Source organism: Pyxicephalus adspersus, chromosome 9 (genome assembly GCF_032062135.1).
Source record: "Pyxicephalus adspersus chromosome 9, UCB_Pads_2.0, whole genome shotgun sequence".
Classification (NCBI taxonomy): Eukaryota; Metazoa; Chordata; class Amphibia; order Anura; family Pyxicephalidae; genus Pyxicephalus; species Pyxicephalus adspersus.
This window is the reverse complement of record NC_092866.1, coordinates 4,763,478-4,775,753: the sequence shown is the minus strand read 5'-3', so window position 1 is coordinate 4,775,753 and position 12,276 is coordinate 4,763,478.

Sequence of the window (12,276 nt, the reverse complement as noted above, 5' to 3'; positions counted from 1 at the left end):
GGTGTAATTCTCAGTATCTGTTCTTATTCTGTATGTATGGACTCTGCACAGTACCACTTCTCTAGTCCTGTACCCCGGGTGTAATTCTCAGTATCTGTTCTTATTCTGTATGTATGGACTCTGCACAGTAGCACTTCTCTTGTCCTGTACCCCGGGTGTAATTCTCGGTATGTGTTCTTATTCTGTATGTATAGAACTTGCACAGTACTACTTCTCTTGCCCTATATAATTTGTAATATGCATTACGATCCATCATGTGACCCTGCTCCCCAGAATGGGGCCCTTTAATCATAAACAAAATATTAGCTATGAGCTGTAGAAGAATCTTTTCACTTACAAGCATCTAACATCCCAGAGAATCAGCGGCGACCCTATTTTACGCAGATTGCTAAATCGTGTTTTTATCTGCAGAAAAAAAGATCACAAGCCAAACAGAGGCGGGCTTGGTTTTGCGCTCTGATATTGGGGATTAGCCGTCTGTGGGGTGTTTGAAGTACCAGTAACGGATTCTCTATTTAAATGCGAAGCTTTGATGTTGCAATTTTTTCCCTTTCATCATTTTTTTTTTATTCTTTTACAGCATTCAGATCTTTGCAGGATTGTTCTGCGCTGTCTGCTGACTTGTATAATACTGTGTTGACATTTATTTGCTGTGTTTTCATTATTAAAGCTACATTTTTCACCCCATTATAGACGGGTGCATCAGGACTTTTGTTTAGCAGTGGCCATGACAGTGGTGGCACAGCGGCTTGGCTATGCAGAGGTGGCGGCACAAGTTACGAATTCCTTTCCGATTTGCCACTCATAGATTCTTGGAGAGACTTAGGGCCCCTTTCACATTGGCCGTGGGATTTATTGATGCTGTGCACCTGAGCAGCAAACGACACTGCAGGTAACCACACGAGGACAGGACTGTGGCCATGGTGCAAATCTTCAATTGTCAACTGCAAGGTCAATGTGCGGTATCACAGCCATATGCAGTTCTATATAGTCGCATGAAAAAACTTGTTCTTAACATACCTAGTAATTTAATAGGAGATATTGGAACCAAGGCTGAGGCTCATTGCGGGTTTAAAATGGCCCCTAGAAAGCCACCAAGGTGTTCGACTGGCCAGAAATTATGAAGAACTATAAAAGCAGCTATGAGCAAGGTCACCATTGAAAAAGCCATTTCTAAATTGGATGTGATAACACGAGCTCCAAGAATTCATCATCCCATCCCCGACCTCTCCAACTCCATGATCTTGCCCCCCCCCGGGGATCAAAACAATGTTTTAATTGCAGCACTTTCCCTTTTGTCCCTACAACAAATGCACCATACATTCCTTGAACTGGTGTCACTAAAACAGTGAGAGGCAGACCTTTTTACCTCCTATTTGTTCTGGAAAATATTGCCACTGGGCCTAAAAATTTATATTTGAAAATGTAGTTGTCAGGTTGTCACCAAGCAGCTACAGGTCTATGGGCCGCAGTGCAACCAAAGCCCCCTTTGTTTGGGGTCTGCTCTCCCTTCATCCTTCTATTTGCATTTTGGAGGTCAATTCGAAATTCTTTCAATTTACATTTTGGACATTTTATTGATACCCTTAACTATTCCTGCACATTGTGTTGTCTGCAGAGGAAGGATAAGGCCCATGCAGGAGGCATCCTGGGTAAAATATAGGGCCAACCAGGTGGGCGATGCCCTGTAAAAAATGAGGAGGGAAGGACAAGTAGGCAGAAGCCAACAGGAAACAAGCTAGGGTCTGGCAATGGCAACATGTCGACAGGAAAATCATGTTAGGTAATGAGGAGGAGCCTAACTCCTAGTGGAAGATGGTGGTCATAAGTGGGGCTCATTGGAGCAAGGGGCCCATTTGCAAGTGAAACCTCTGCAGTCCCTGTCCCTACAAGGTAAAGAATATAGCGAGGACACGTGTTCTGATACCATATCATAAGGAAACGAGGTAGGTACTGGCAGTATCATTAGAGAAGAAGGAGTCTCACAATGGGAGACAGTGGTAATGAGGGGAACCTTTATGTGCCCTATGTAGCAAGATGTCCAGCTGCAATTGCAGCCTCTATGACCCCTGTTCCTACACCACCAGTTATCCCATAAAAATCATATATTAAGGTGTTCCAGGTGTTCTGGTAATGTCCCATAGAGATTTCCAAACTTATTATTGCGTCAGTGAGAAATAAAAAAAAATCTCCACAGTGGTACCTGGCAGGGGTTTCAGTCCTTCTCTATCTAAAACATATCGGTTTACAGATGATACCTAGGCAGGGATAAAAATAAAGCAGAAAGCTTCTAAGCTTTCATCACCTTCTATCATAACCTCTGAAGGCGAAGGGTCAATGAGTCGGGGGCTTTGTATTCCCAGTACGGCGCCCTCTGCATGCGGGAGTCTGGAATAGCTCATGTGATGTTGGTATGCGCGGAGAGTTTCTCAGCAGCCAAAAGTGATGACAGTTAAATCCTGAGCTGGAGGAAGAAGGCCAAGTCTGAGGGATCGGCCACATCTCCAAAGGAGCGGGCCCTTCCAGCCATAGCACACAGATGCTGCTAATGGGACAGCAGAGATTTATCTGCGCAGATGAACCACAACCATCAGGTCACTGAATGTTCCAAAAAAAAAAAAAGATGAACACGGCTCCCCCGGAGAACGACGTTGTTGATGGCAGATTATCATCTTGGAGAGGAAAGACGAGGGATTTAATGAGGCTTCGACAAGTAGCGGCCAAAATGAGCAGTGCCAGCTTAGAGATTACTGGCCTCCTCACGGTACCTAATTAAAAGGTCACCCTAACCGAAACTCATATTCTACGCCTAAATACTAGCCAGTAGAATCTCCCAATGAACTCATATCGATCCTCCAATCACCTGCCAATGAAAAAAACTTAAAGGTAAACTTTAGGAGAATGCCAAAACTACTCCTGCAGGAAGGCTCTACTCCCACGCACCCCTATCAACAACTTACTGTTCCCACCCCTTCTTTGCTCCTTTTAGTCCAGGGTAACATTTTTAAAAAAAATCAGCTTTGCCTACCCTTTCCTCAGCAACCAGGGCTCTCCTCTATCTTTACAACATGTGGTTAAGCCCTTTGCCTCTTTACCATGCGGAGAAGAAAAAGGTTGCTGTTGATGGGTTGAATGTATAGGAGGATTTTTCTGGAAGCATAGGATACTTAATTAAAGTGTCACCCCACCCGAAACTCACATGCCAGCCTAAATGCCAGCTAGTTTGATCTCTCAATATATTCATTGAGTATTAGTTGAAATAGTATTCATACCAATCTCAAATCACCTGCCAGTGAAAATGATATTAAAGATTACCAAAACCACTTCTGCAGTGAGGCTAAATTAAAAAAAAAAAGTTTGGTTTTCCTCATCCTTTCATCAGTAACTAGGGCTCTCCTCTTTCCTTCCAAGTTGTGGGTGGCTCTTTGGCCATCCTATTATGCAGGAGTGCTGGTCCTGCATTATGCAGGATGACATCAAAAGTGGAGAAGAAAAAAGTCTCTGGGCATGGGCTGCATGCATTGGAGGAATCCTCTGCAAGGAGATACCTAATTAAAAGGTTACCCCACCGTAAACTTATATTTTAGCCTAAATTCCAGCACGTAGGATCTCCCAATGTATTCAGTCCAACCTCCAATCACCTTTAGGGGAAAGACAAAACTTCTCCAGCAGTGGGGCTCTACTCCTACCTACCCCCATCACCACTAACTTCCTTTACCCACCCCTGTGATTTTTATTCCAGAGTAACATTAAAAAAAAAGTTTTGCTTGCTTATCTTTCCCTTAGCAGGAGCTTTTTTCTTCCTTGTGGGTGGGCCCTTGCCCTTCCTATTATGCAGGAGTGCTGGTCCTGCATTGTGCAGGATGACATCAGAAACGGAAAAGAAAAAGTCTTTTTGGATGGGTTGAATGTGTTGGAGGAATCCTCTGGAAGAAAAGGATAGGGTAAATAAATGGGCACTTGATTGGCACTTAACTACTACAATGAAAGGTCTAAATGGGATTTAGTAGGGGAACGTTCTTCCATTTTCTGATAGTGACCAAATATCCAATATGTCCTATATTTTCGATGGTATTCACTGAAGCCATATGGCATATGGCAAGGATATTGCCTTGTTCTTGCATTCGGACTATGTTAAGCAATAGTGCCCAATGCTGCTGGCATGAACAAATCCTAAAAAGCTTAAAAAATATTCCGAACTCAAAAATCTGGATCTGTGCAACATGTGAACCCCAAAACTTTTCCATCTTCCTATTGCAAGTTGTTGGCTTTATATCGCAGAGCGGGATTACGTAACATTGCAGGTCAGACGCATGTCGCGTCAACCCACGTCCGTCAAAACAAGTTTCAGCTCCGTTAGCCGCCACGGACGCCTAATGAACTTTTATGTCGGCATGCGTTTTTTTAATCAGCCCTACATGCCATGATTTGGGTGAATGTACCAGACGGGAAACTTAAATGAAATAAATGGTCTTGCTTTGTCAAATGGTCGGAGCGCTTGTCTTAACAGCATTAACCTAAAATGATTTGCCAGTGGGTAATGGCTTCTGAAAGGAGACTAAAAAAAAAATCATTAAAATGCGAACGCGTGCCTGGGTAATAAGCGTGAATTCAATCGTCTCCAAGAACAAAAAGTTCCATCACTCAGCTGAACAAATGCGATATGACATGTTTCAAACTCTTAAACATGGATGTCATTTCAACACGACTACCAGCGCTGTAAGAGAATGAAAAAGAGAAAAAAAAATATTGTTTAATAGAGTGTAACTTCTTCCTTATTTTAACTAAGTTAAAAGAGCAAAAATTCCATCAGCCCTTGCACACTGAGTAAAGCTTCAAGTCAGGGTTTGAGTCCATTGGCTGTTAAGGTATTTTAAAACTTTACTTTTTGTTTTGGATGGAAGGAATGGGTTAAATACCTAGTCATTTATTTTTTTGGTGGGCAGTTCCTTATTGCCGCAGAGAGCTCCTGGTGGGTGGGTCTCTGACAGCCTGGGCTTGGCCATCATTGAATCTGGAAGACTGGTGACACCTAGTGTTGAAAAGGAAGTATTGCATGATACAGTGCTGGACTGAAGGTAAGTACTATAGCTATAGCTGCTTTTTTTCATTAGCTGGGTTTTTTATTTGTATCATTTTCAGAACTAAACAATAGCTTAAACATTTTGATTTACACCTTTGTGTAATGCAACACCAGCTTTCACCAATAGTAAGAACAATAAGGATCGAGACCAGTGTTTCTCCACCTTAGTTCCTCCAAAGGTTTCTAGGGGTTCCCTGAGCAATTTGTGACTATCAGGTCAGTTTAAGTGACACCAATGATGTTTTTGAATATCTGTAAGGGTGACATTCTTCCCAATGGCCAGCACTGTATGAGATATTCTTTCCATTGACCACCATGCTAATGTACTGTCAGCTGAGGGTATAGCAATTATAGCAGGGGGTTTCCCTGAGGACATAATTTAAGAAAAAAGTGACAGGTTCACTTGAAAGCCCCCCCCCCCCCCCCCACTGACACTTACCTCCCACATGTTTTCCAGTTGCTTTGTTTAGTTGTCAAAGCCCTAAATATAATACATGTGTACCTTCCATATTGGAGCTTGCACATGTTGAAGAACACATAGGGTTAATGACCTTTTCCCCTCCCCCATGTGATAGTGTTTGGGCCTGGGGATTGGTCCTGAGGCTAAAGCCCTGAATCCTTGGCAGAGGAATGTCACATGCTCCCCTGTTCAAAGCATTGGTCAGACCACATCTGGAATATGCGGTCCAGTTTTGGGCACCAGTTCACAAAAAGGACATTGTGGAATTGGAGAGAGTGCAGAGAAGGACAACTAAACTAATAAAAGGAATGGAGGAGCTCAGCTATGAGGAGAGATTAGCTGAACTGAATCTATTCCCCTTTGAGAAGAGACGTATAATGTGGGATATGATCACCCTGTATGAATATATAAATGGTCCAGAACAAGGGGGCGCTCTTTGCATCTGGAGGAAAAGAAGTTTAATCTCCGGATAAGGAAGGGATTCTTCACTGTAAGGTCTGTGAAAATGTGGAATCGGCTCCCTCAGGAAGTAGTTTCAGCAACTACTATAAATTGCTTTAAGAAAAAGCTGGATGATTCCTAGAAGCACAGAATATAACTGGGGATTAAGGCTTTAAAGTAAAAATAACAGAGACTGCTGATCCAGGGAACATCCGATTGCCTCATGGAATCAGAAAGGATTTTTTTCCCCTGTTGAAGCAAATTGTACCCGGGTTTTTTTTGCCTTCCTCTGGACTATTTATGTCTTTTACAGTTTTATATCTGGGATTTGTTTATTTCCCTAGTGGTTGAACTTGATGGACCTATGTCTTTTTTCAACCTTACCTACTATGTAACTATGCCCCCAGCTCTCCAATAGACAAAAACAGCAGCGGGTCAGTGCAGTGAAGGTTTCAATAAATAAGTCTATTAAGAGAACCAGTCACTTTGTTGTATTTATTGGCGTATACCATTTTGGGCTGTACAAAAAGTAAAATCCTTTCCTTTCCTGGAATACATTAGACCTGATTTGCAATTAGCAATGCTACAGCAATGCAATGATTGTTTGCCGTTACTTTTCTATCGAACAGCAGAAAAGGAAAAAACGTAGAGCGTGTTTTGCTATATCTACAATCGGCAGAGGCCCCGGGGCCGTGCCAGCATAAGTCTCCACCATGGAAAAATGTAGCAGCTGAATGTGAGAAATTTCCTGCTGGCATCACATCTGTGCCCATTTTTATCATTCATATACTCAACGCTGAGGAATTAATGAGACTTCTCATCTGACTCCAGGTTCACTAAAGAGTCATGCTGTACTGCCATACATGAAAAGGAGCAGAACGCACTTCGGAGCTCCACAGCATCTAAACCTTCCCACTCCCTGCAGAGCTACCTGTCTGTCTCTGGATCTCTGTACAAAAATCACTGACAACTCTTCAGCTTTGTAAAAAAAGCAATTTTTGCCTTGGCAGTGCCTATTGGAGCAGAGCCGAAGTATCTGCCCTCGTACTGTGGTATGAACCGGGGTCTAGGGATGGCCAGATGATTTCTGCAAAATTAGTTTTCACAAAAAAAATCATAATTTTTAAAAATGTGCTTTTTCATTCAATTGCACAGCAAACATGGTGGGGGATCATGGGGTCTTAGGTGAAAAAAAGTAAATTAAGTGAAGCCGGTCTTATTTTGTGGCTGGAAGATGTCCAACAATGTCCAGCCATTTCTTCCACAGCCTGATGTGCCTGAGCCGGGACATTTTCCACCTTGGCACCATCTTTGGTGTTTTGAGCCATGGCTGACCCTCTGCACCTCTTTCATAGCACTTAACTACTCTTCCTCCCCATTAATTCAGCTTGCTCATGCCAGCCTGTTGCCTATTCACTTTTCTCACTAACTATTAGCAGTGTAAATGTAAATTGGGCATTTACCAACTTCCTAAGCTTTACCACACTGCACCAAACCACACGGCCCAGTGGGCCAGGGAAGCCTTGAAGAGGGGTGAACTCTTTGTAAAGGGTGATAGAGGAATGGCATGAATTAAATGGAAGGTAGAGATGGGGCTCTATTTAGAGGGGAGGGGACCATAGCATGGATACTAACTAGGAGTGTGGTCATGGGGGGCAATAATTACAGTGAAGCAGGAAATGAGAAGGGTGCACTAGTTACGGCGAAGAGGCAACAGCCAGGGCATTAACATTTTTTCTGAGTGGCAGAATTTCCATGAATATTAGGCCAATTTCCCCCTGCTGTGACTGCCAGCTTTTCAAGTTAATTGGGAGTTCTGTCTGATCTTGTTTTCTTTCAGACAGCCGGTACTGGTGTGGGTGTCCTTATTGACAGATTTCTCTTTTTAATCCCATTTAGGTGACAACAGTAAAATGTCATTCTTCCTCATGGGGTAAGGAGCGTCTAGTACACACAGTCATGGCTGGGTAATTCACATGAATATGTTTATTGGTTAAGTAATAGAACTACAGAGATTTTGTAATTGTTGGTTGCAAAATAGGCATTGTGGTCTGGCAGTGAAAAAAGCAAACAAGTCTCTGGGGTGGGTCACAGGCAGGAGGAAGGAGGTCCTGGTTCCTCCATACAGATAGAATTGTGGACGGCATTGGCGAGGTTACCAACAGGGGAAAGGAGGTCATGATTCTCTATATAGATAGAATTGTGGGGTCACCATCACTGGAGGGATCACCAGCAGGTGGAAGAAGGTCCTGATTCCCCTATATAGATAGAATTGTGGCACACTAGAGGGGTCACCAGCAGGAGGAAGGAGGTCTTCCATATATATAGAAATTTGGAGTATATTACTAATGGGATCACCAGCAGGGAGAATGAGGTCTTCCATATAGATAGAAATTTGGAGTTTATTACTAAAGGGATCACCATCAGGAGAAAGGAAGCCCCAAATTCCCTAAACAGCTAAAATTTTGGGTGTTTTATAAGAGGGGTCACCATCAGGAAGAAGACGGTTCTGATTACACTATGCGAATATCATTGTGGGTTGTATCACTAAAGGGGTCACCCACAGAAGGAAGTATTTCCTGATTTCTCTATATAGATCCTTAGTTAGACCTCATTTAAAAATTAAGATACTTTGAACAAGCACAGATCTGTTCTCAGAAACAGAAAAGGCAACAAAATATGGATAGACCTGATGAGCCACCTTGTACCTCTTTTATATTTTTTGGTATGTTTATAGAATGATTTGTACAGCCAACACATTTCAGGGGATAAGCCTCTCTTCTTCCGGGTATAAGTACCGTATTTTTCGGACCATAAGACGCACTTTTTTCCCCCAGAAGTGGGGGGAAAAAGTCCCTGCATCTTATGGTCCAAATGTAGCCTAAACATATGTTTCTTACTTATCTCCCCTCTGTTCCTCTGTGCCCGGAGCGGTGAGCGGTGAGCACGGGTCTGGACCGCGGCCGCCTCACAGCTTGCCCGGGCCGTCTCTCCACAGTCCATTCCTCACTCTCTGTGCCCGGAGCGGTGAGCTTGAGCACGGGTATGGACCGCGCCAGGCAGCGCTGCACTAGCCTGCCCAGTCATAGTAAGCCGTTCCTCAGCTCCTCCCCAGCTGCTGTCCCGTCCCCCCTGTATAGCTCCTCCCCCTCCACCTTTTACTTACCCTGTTCTCCTGTCCAGCGCGGCCAGAGTGACTGTGACTCCTGTCACTCTTGTATCTTGCTCCCGGCGTCCTCCCACTCTCAGCATGATTGGCTGACAAAGTCATGCTGGGAGCAGGAATGCTGGGAGAATTCTCCCAACATGACTTTGTCAGTCAATCATGCTGAGAGTGTTCCCTGAATAGCGTGCTGAACCTCACTGAAGATCACTCTTCACCAGGATCTTGAGTGAGGTACAGCACACATAGTAAAATCACATATACACAACACAAACACAGTGAAAGCACACACATACACAACACAAACTATTTTATTACTGAAGTCTCTCGTTATTGTGTTTTACAGTAATTTTGTCTTTCGCTGACTTTATTTGTTAATAATGGTTCTAAATGCTGCTGTTTACTTTACAGGGTTTATTACATGTGTTTATGACTGTGCTGTTGGTTTTTAATGCACATAAAATATTTTAGGACACTATTTGTTTCAGAAACTTTTTTTTCTTCATTTCCCTTCTCTAAAAACTGGTGAGTCTTATGGTCCAGTGCGTCTTATGGTCCGAAAAATACGGTAAATGTCTTGATATGTAATACAGATGGAATCCACTAGATTGTCCAATTTCAGCCTAAATAGGGCTTTAAACATGATGCAGATGAACTGTTGGGGGTCCATCCGCCAGTGCTGCATACTGATGTCCCAGTGTTGCTGCACTTGTTTATTTTTTCTTTACAATAAATTGAGCAGCAGGAGTGATCTCCAGGTAATAAGGGACCTGGATGGTGAATTTGTTGGAAAATATTTAATTTTTTAATGTAAGAAAAAAAACAAAAAATCTGTGGGTTATTTTTTTGCCTGGGGATGCAATTTAAGTAGTGGAAACATTTTTGTCCTGCCATTGTCAGCATTTGTTTTTTGCATTCGTTTTTTCATGTCTCTTGTTCGTTAATTGATGGCTTTTAGGTTCTGGATGAGATTCAAATGAACATCAGAAATATGACAGCTTGGGATAATAGAGCAGGTGCTACAGGCCTGGGGAAACTAACAATGGTTTGGGCTTCCCGTTTGCACATAGTCTGTGCTTATCCATGCATTTTCTAATTAATTTCAGCCTGCCTAGAAAGGGAACTTTGTCAAAACATTAAAAATATAAAATAGTAATTGCATACTTCCGCTGTCCAAACATCGCATGGTGCTGGAGACCTGCGTGACATGTAAAAGGGGAAAGCATTTTTATTTCATTTCAAATAGGGAAGGATAGGGAAGTTGAACGCCCTTAAGTTTATTCTTTTGTTTAGTCTGTGTCTGGGATAGTTCTCTTCACTTTCATAAAGACCCCACAGAAAGTTAGAGGAGATCTTTCTAAAGTGTCAGGATAGTATCACATGCACATGTGGAAGGTCCTACATGTGTCCGAAGGCCTAGGAACATAGTAACCATCTCATGGGGGAAGATGCTGATTCAAGAACACAGGAACCAAAAACTAACTCAATTATTGGCACCAGAATATTGGCCAGCATTGGCACCTCTTCAAAGTTGAAAACTGAGAATGTGCTTGATGATCCTCAGCTGTTATCATCTAAGTTGCTGACCTAGCTCGACTTTGGAGCTACTTCTACTTCACTTCATCATTTGTTGACCCAACTTTTCTTTTTGACCTGCTTTTACTCTATCTGTTGCCTACCCTGTTTGTCTATGGACCTGCATCTACTCTGCTGACCCAGCTTGCCTTTGGAAAGTCTTCTTCTCTGTCTGTCTGCTGCTGGCCCAGCTTTTCTTTTGCACCCACTTCTACTCCGCCTATCTGTTACTGACTTAGCCTGACTTTGGCCATTTTTTTAACTTGCCTATCATTTGCTGACCCATTTTACCTTTGGTGCACCTTCTATTCTGCCTATTTTGCTGTTGACCCAGTTTTTATTTTGATCCTTCAGCTACCCTGCCTAGCTGTTGCTGAACAAGCTTATCTTTGGACCTGCTTCTACACTTTTTATGTGTTGCTAACCAATCTTGGACTTTATTTCTATTTGCCTACCTGGCCTGCCTCTTCTACCTTGCCCCTTCCTCACTGATCTAGCTATTCTACAGCTGACCTCTACTAAATCTCCAACGTGACCTGCTATCATCTTGCCTCCTAAGCACGACTTTGCCTGCTAATCTAATTTTGTCTGCCAACATGGTTGCTGATTGAGCTTCATCTAGGACAACATTATCAGCTTCTCGCAGCTTCTGATCCATTCTGCACCCCGGTTCCTGTGGCGCCCCCCTCTACAACCCTGTTTACTGTGATATCCTAAATTTGTGTGTGTCACCCGTATTGAAGAGCAGAACACAGCCAAACCACTACAATGAACTTTATGCAAGAAGTGCGAGTTTGAGATTCGAGGAGCCCCTGTATATCTGAACCCTTAGAAAGTAATATTCAACTACTAAAAGTCTAACACCTCTGTCTGATTGCATCCAAAATATATCTGCTTATCTACACATAACTGTCTGTTTCGTGACCTTTTGAAATTAAGGGAACCTTTTGAAATAACTTTTAGGTATTCAGGGAATCCCTTCTTTAATTATATTTAATTATAGAAATATCCACAGCTCACAGTACATTAATGTGAGGGTAAGTCGGGACACTGCTTCCTACACTGGCCATTGGGAAGAATATCACCCTTACAGATGGATACTTCGTGTTGGATAAACTGCTCATAAATTCATAAATTGCTCAAGAAACCCCTGGCAGCCTATGGAAGAACCCTAAGGTTTCATGAAATCCTGGTTGAGAAACACTGATCTGTCATGACCTTTCCCATAGTTGACTCTAACCAACCAGATTGGGTTAATTTACGGTATGTCTGTAGAATAGCTATTACGATATTAGAATTACACCAGATCCTCTTAGCTTATTATTTTCCATTACGTTATAATAACTGCCAAATAGAAAGTTTTCTGGAGTATTTAGAAGTTACATTCTTGACACTACCTTAAACTATGACAATGTCTTGCAGATCAATTCAAATAGTTCTTCTTCTGGAGGCTGTTTTTGGCTCACACTATACTTGTCATAAAACAAAACCTCCTTCGGAGATCACAGCTGCAATAATAGTTTGCAATATTCTAAGTAAGTTAGGTTACTATGG